Source organism: Dermacentor albipictus, chromosome 8 (assembly GCF_038994185.2).
Source record: "Dermacentor albipictus isolate Rhodes 1998 colony chromosome 8, USDA_Dalb.pri_finalv2, whole genome shotgun sequence".
Lineage (NCBI taxonomy): Eukaryota > Metazoa > Arthropoda > Arachnida > Ixodida > Ixodidae > Dermacentor > Dermacentor albipictus.
This window is the reverse complement of record NC_091828.1, coordinates 124530009-124537606: the sequence shown is the minus strand read 5'-3', so window position 1 is coordinate 124537606 and position 7598 is coordinate 124530009.

The window sequence follows — 7598 nt, the reverse complement described above, 5'->3', positions numbered from 1 at the left end:
TCATACAAGCACCATAACTGTCAAGCAGCGTTTTCACTGTAACACTTTGATGTAAGAAATATATGGTACATGCAATAGACAAGTTAAATGACTCCACAGTTCTGCAGAAAAAGTCTCAAAAATGCAAATGATACTGTCGCCTAATAATACAGCCTCTAATCAGCGTGTGGCGCGTACATCGTGTAAATGAATTATCACACATAGTCACAACAGAACAGTCAACGTAACATAATCCACATACATATACAGGGTGTTTCAGCTAACTTTAGCCAGAGTTTAGAAATATGTCGATGCACTCTAAGACGACGCGACCAAATGCATCTTGCTCATTTTTTTTATTTAGTGTGTTAGGCTATCTTTGTATTTTGCTTAATTAGATAATTAGTCAAGATTAATTAACTAACTTCTGATGAAACGAAGCTAGGAAAAAAACTCCAATTAGAAAGTTGTAGAGCGTTCTCCAAAACGTCCGATTAGACAGTGTATAGCTGTCTATCAGTTAAGTATTAGTGTTTTTCAGCTTACTGCGGATGCCCGCGAAATACAAAAAAAAAATACCACGTGACATGCCCGCTTGCGCGCCATGATTGCAGCGCTCCCAAACTATCCGCGTACAATCGAGCACAGCATCTAGCAGGGCGTGCTGCTACTTAAAAGGCGGCAGGGCAGTGACGAAGGCGTTGGCTGCGCGATTTACGCCAGCGATGTGCTTCTCTCGCGGCGGTTCATGATAGCGATAAGCAGACGCAGCGGCAGCACAGCCGGCTAAATGCTACGTTCGTTCGTGCGCGGAACGCTTGGGAGCAGTGCAATCACGACGCGCAAGCGGATGGATGGATGGATGGCGGCTATACACTTTGTAACGGGCGGCGGCTGGCGCCACCTAGCCTTTTGCTCCCCCATTTCACGTGGTGTTCTCTTTCTTGTATTTTGTAGTACTGAATAGGTAGAAATATAGAAACTGTTTATTCGGACGTTTTGCAAACCGCTCTGCGACTTTCTGATTGGAATTTTTTTTGCTAGCTTCGTTACTTCAGAAGTAGGTTAATTAATCTTGGCACTCTCATTAAGCAAAAAACAAACAAACAATAGCGTGACACACTACATACAAAAATGAGTAATCTGCATTTTGTTGCGTCGTCTCAGAGTGCATCGGCATATTTTAAAACTCTGGATAATTTAGCTGAAACATCCGGTATACAGCGACACTGGCATGAAAGGAATATTAAAAGCGTTAATAACGGCCAACGATGCCACTGTCTTCGAGAAAAGTTTTTAATGCTTTTTAAAGCGCTCTTCTGCAAGACCGTTGTTGGACAAGGGCCCAAATGTTTTTTCTTTAACTGAAAGGTCTGCGGTCAAATGTAATTAGGGTTGATTAAAGTCGGTGTCCTGGTGTGTCGTAATGTGGGCAATATAGAAGCAGGTGATGTATATCTTCATCTACAAATCGACAATCACATTAGGGGTTTCCGCACGGCCGATTCTATGTATGACATGTTTTGTGCAGGCAGTGCCTAGCCGTAATCGATGAATGAGGGTCTCCATATTTCTCTCCAATGACAATGAAAATTTGAATTCAATAAACGGATCAATATGATACAAATCTGAGCTCTTAGAACTCTGCTCAAATCACGTATTTATACACATATTGAAAAATGTACTCCCCCCACCGTGGTTGCTAAGGGGCTATGGTGTTAGGCAGCTGAGCAAGAGGTCGCGGGATCGAATCCCAGCCACGGCGGCCGCATTTCGATGGGGGCAAAAACATCCGTGCACTTAGATTTAGGTGCACGTTAAAGAACACCTGGTCGTCGAAATTTCCGGAGTCTTCCACTCCGGAAATTAGTCATATGCTAATTTGGAGGAAAGCCTGACATTCAGGTGTTTGTGCCAGTACAAGATGAGTCGAATTGTTAGCCCCGCATATTTAACCGAAGCTGTGCGATGCAATTGTGCATTTCCTAGATGAATACAGAAGTTTTCATAATTTATCTGTTATATTTTTATATGAAAAAAGCGTAATTCATTTGCTGAACATGAATTGGTCGTTCATTCTTCACAAGCCATGAAAAAACCCTGTGTCAGTTGATCATTGACAATAATTTCTGGCTCTGTAATGTCATCGCCAACAAATATCGATGCCATGTCGTCTGCATAAATTAAGGCTTCTGAACTCACCTGTGCCGAAGGAAAATCATCAACGCACAGTGTAAACAAGACAGGTCCAATGACTAAACCCTGAGGTACACTGGCAACGACAGCGCGCGCAGAAGACACGATGTTGTTCACCACAACACGATCTTGCCTAGTCGAAAAATAGCTTTCAAGAAGTTCAATAACCTTACCCCTAAATCCACAACTATGCTGTTTGCTCAATAAAATATTATGATTACCGTTGTTGAAAGCTTTTCTCCTGTGAGAATAACACTACGATTGTCCAGTGGCGTACCAGCTGTCATCTCGCTCACGACTGGGGGGAAGCAGACAGCAAGCCATGTAACTCTCTCTCTCTCTCTCTCGCTATATATATATATATATATATATATATATATATATATATATATATATATATATATATAATCTATGCGCAGGCGCACGTAGAAAAGCAAAAACATTTAATTTCAATGGTTCGGCCGCTGTCCGGCCTTCATCAATAGTTCGATTGCTAACACACAGATCTCAGTTTATACATTTGCTCCGTAATAGTAAGAGTGAAAAAAAGTTGGATATAGAGAGTAGGTAGCCTATGACCACAAGCACGCGTGAATACCAACACGCAGATTCGCTCATGTCAAAGTCAATGGAACAAAACGTGAACACACACACACACACACACACACACACATATATATATATATATATATATATATATATATATATATATATATATATATATATATATATATATATATATATATATATATATATATATATCACTTTCTGTGGCAATGAAGGGAAAGCTATGGAGGCAAAGCGCGCACAAGTGATAGCGCCTGTGAAAAGAGCGGCGCGTTTCAATCCGCCTAAGTTTAGGCTGGGGAAGACAAAACATAAACACCTTATTAGCAGCAGCTGAGTAAGACAGAACACACCAATGAGCGTAAATGTTTACTTATTTTACGGCTTCCGCCTGCCGCGTCTGGGCAAACGCGAAAGCGTCGCACGCGGAAGCTGCGTCGATTCTGCGTCTGTTCCGAGCAACCAACAGAAAGCACTGTCAAATGTTGCCAGACTACTTAGCGCGGTAACACGTGTGTAGCAGCTACGCGCCCGTAGCATTCCCTTCGTAGCCACACAAAGCTGTCCGCGAGTATACGAAAATACGCCACAGATGTTTGCGCAATCAACCGAACACGCCAGCATATGCGCATCGCTTATCCATGCAGATCTGCAGAGAGCTCTGCCCCGCATGTTTACCCGAAACCGTAGGTCATTAACCAGGCGGGTGTTTTTCGACAGTTGTTGTTGTTCTTTTTTTGTTTTCCTTGTTATTATGCTTCGCGCTGGGATGAGATATAGTATAAATGTGGTTTACATAAAATGGCTTGCGCACGTGCTAACGATATTTAAATGGCGCAAATGGTGAATGACCTCGTGTGTTTCCAGAATTCGCACATAATAAAAAAAGCCCCTATTAAACTATACATCCCAATGCAAATTTTCTGTTGGGTCGGTCTCCCAAGCATTTCGGTATCGATTACCTTACTTTATTTATGCAACATGCAGCCACAGTACCAATTAGAGACATTGGAGTAGGAAGAGAATACGTAACATCAAGCGGATTCGAGCATCATGAATTAGAAATAAAGATTACATTACTAAAGGTAAGAAAAGTGATCAAAGAATTACAGACAATATTAGCATGCAGAGAAAAAACGTATGTAATATCGCAATAATCCAACAAGGCAAAAAATGTATCATTCGATAGTAGTTCAACCACTGAAGTTGCTAGCCTACTCCACTCCCGTACTATTCTATGGAAAAAAGACACCCTCAATAGTTCTATCAGGAAAAATAATTCTAGTATTTTATGGGCCACAAAGGAGGAGGAGGAGGAGGAGGAGGAGGAGGAGGAGGAGGAGGAATAAACTTTATTTGAGCACAGCAGATTTGAGACCTAGGCCTCTCTACCTAGATGACGGCCTCTAGCTCTTGGGCCCTGGCGGCATCTTCGGCCTGCTGGATTGCCTTGAGTTGGTCTTCCGGTGTACAGCTGAGCAACGCGGTCTCCCACTGCTCTCTGGTCTTAATTATTTTATTCTGTATGGGTGTACGAGGACAAGCGCAAACCATATGTTGTAGGTCCGCCCTTTCTTCACAGAATCTACATCTATCCGTGTAAGGGTACGGGTAGCAGCGGTGGTAGGCCACCGGGTTCGGATATGTATCTGTTTGTAAGGGGCGCCATGCCATGGCTTCACATCTACTTAGCTAGGAGTGTCCCGGGGGGAAATGGGCCCTTCCCAATTTATAGTCTTTGGTGATCTCGTTAAAGCTGTCCGGTCTCTTACCGTTCCCAGCATTTGTTGCGTGTCACCTGCTCGGCGTGTCAGTTCTCGAGCCAGGTTGTACGCTATTTCGTTCCCGGGAAGGGAGGAGTGTGCGGGTGCCCATATAATGTGAATGTCGCGATCTTCACGAAAGTTGTTTAAAATTCTCAACGCTTCCGGCGAGATTCTTCCTTTTGCATAGTTATTGACGGCTGTCTTGCAGTCGCTTACTACACTAGCTTCCGTGGAGGCTATTGCCAGTGCTAAGGCAGCCTCATCCGCCACCTCCGCCTTCCCTGTTTTTACCGTCCAACTAACTCTGCAGTCCCCCTCTAGACTCGTAGCAGCTATCGACATACTCTGTCTATTTGCGTACTCCGCCGCGTCCACATAGACCACGTCCCTGGCACTACGGAATCTTTTGGCGAGAATTCTCGCTCTTGCGTTTCTTCGATCTTGGTGAAACTCCGGGTGCATGTTTCTGGAGATTGGGGGTATCGATAGATGTACCCTTATTTTCCTTGGGATGTCTCTCCGCACTCCGTGCTGTGCTTCGTAGGTTATCCCGATGTCATCTAAGATGTGTCTCCCCGGCAAACTCTGCGTAAGCCTTTCATACTGCGCTACTCTCTGGGCCTCAGTAAGTCAGTCTAGTGTGTTGTGCCCGCCGAACGCCAAGAATTTCTCGTTTGACGTATTTGCCTGAAGTCCGAAGGCTTGCTTATACGCTCTTCTAATAATGCATTCTATCTTGGCTTTCTCCGCAGCGTAGAGCTTGAGGTAAGGGACCACATATACAGTACGACTGATTACGAATGCTTCTATTAATCGGATGAGATTGTGGTCTTTCATGCCATAGTTTCATGCCTGTTTGATATCCGCTTTATTAGTCTGATTGTTTGTCGAACACTGTTGTCAAGTAGTCTAATGGTTTCTACGTTGTGGCCGTTTTCGGATATTCGGAGTCCCAGTATTCTCACGCTCTCCACTATCGGTATAGTGGTGCCTTCTGCTGTGACCACAATGCCCGGCCTTTCCCTAATGCTTTTTCGACCCCGGCATGTGGGTCTATAGAGCAGAAGTTCTGATCTTTGCGAGGAGCATCTCAGTCCCTTGTCTCTGATGTAGTCTTCGACCGCGTTTACTAGTGTTTGAATGATCTCTTCCACATGCCCATCACTTCCACCCGTCACCCAAAGGGTGATGCCGTCCGCGTATAGGCTGTGTCCGAGTCCTTCTATCTTTTCGAGTCTAGCAGCAAGACCGATCATTGCCACGTTAAATAGAAATGGAGATAGGACTGAACCCTGCGGGGTAGCCCTATTACCTAGTTTGAGCGCCTCCGATTTGGATTATCCAACTATATATATTTGCAGTACGATCCGTCAATACGTCTTTGATGTACGCGTATGTTTTGCGCCCAACATCCAGCTTTTAGAGATGTTGTATATAGTAGTATTGCCTTGTGAGTGACGGTGTTAAAGGCCTTAGATTTGGACCCCTAGTATTGCCTTGGTGTCTAGAGTTTTTTTATCCGCATCTATGGTCTGATGTTTTAGTTTGAGCATAATATCCTGCGTCAATAACTTAGGTCGAAATCCAAGCATGGTATGTGGGTAAAGTCCTCCATCACCCATGTGTCTCGTGAGGCGTGTGAGAACCGCATGTTCCATGAGTTTACCGACGCAGGATGGTAGCTATATGGGCCTTAAGTTCGTCAGTTGTGGTTTCTTTCCGGGCTTCGGTATACAAATTATTTGGGCTGATTTCCATTGACTTGGAACGCCACTTTGCTCCCAGCAATTATTCATGTAGTCCGTGAGAGCTCGAATTGATACATCGTCGAGGTTCCCGAGTGTTTTGTTGCTTATCCCATCAGGTCCTGGTGAAGATTTCGGGTTGAGCCTGGTAAGTTCATATCTGACTTCTGCCTCCGTAATAGGGATATCAATATCAGGATTCTCGTTACCTAGGTAATCCGGGAGTCGTTCTCCATCCGCATCTCCAACGTACATTTTTTTAAGCTCTCATAAGAGCCCTTTTTCTGTACCGTCGTAGCTGTCTATAACCTTCTGTAGATTGTGTCTTTGTATGGTTTTTGTACTGCCGGAGTCCAAGAGGCATCGGAGAATGTTCCAGGTCATGGACATTCCTATGTGCCTTTCCATCAAGTCGCACGTGGCTTCCCACTTTTTTGGGGTTAACCTATTTACATATATATCAATTTCCTTGTTTATTTCCACCTTTATACTTTTTGTGCGCAAACAAACAGGGACGAAGAATAGGGGCAACACAAGGACGAGCGCTTGTGTGCCCCTTGTGTTGCCCCTATTCTTCGTCCCTGTTTGTTTGCGCACAAAAAGTATAAATATGAATATGTTCCAACTAGGCCGACTCGCAGTTATTTCCACCTTCCATTTTCCTTAATTTCCGATTATGTTCTTGCTTGTTCCATCTTTTCAGCATAATACTATCTTTCGTTTCCCATATGTGCAATAACCTGCTATACATCTCCTCTATCCCTGCCTCCTCTGGAACAGTTTTGGTGGCTCGTTTAATGCTTTCTTGTAGTTTCTCTGCCCATTTCTCAATGTCCGTTATAGTGTATTCTGCATCTTCTTGTCGGATTGTGCGGAAAGAGTCCCATTCTATAAGTTTCAGTTCTCTCCCCCTCATTTTCCATGGGCCTGCTTGTACCGTTGTGACGACGATGTAGTGGCCACTACCTAAGCTTTCCTGCATGTTTGTTCATTGAGAATCTGCTACATTCTTCGTAAATGTGAGATCTGGTGTCGTGTCGTTGGTTACGCTGTTTCCTATTCTGGTTGGTGCCTGAGGGTCAGTTATGAGCGTTAGGCCTTCGTGCTGAGCGTCTGCCCACAGGCTTCGGCCCTTAATGTTCTCTATGCTGTATCCCCAAGCCGCGTGTGGCGCGTTAAAATCGCCGACCACGACTAGTGCCTGTTTGTGCGCTACGCTCAACACTTTGCGGAAGAGTGGGTCTGAATTTGGGCTTGTGTCGGGGTGGACTGCATATGTTAAGGATAACTAGGCTTTGCTCTTTTTTATGGGAGGGAATTATTTCAACGAGGACGTAGTCTATAC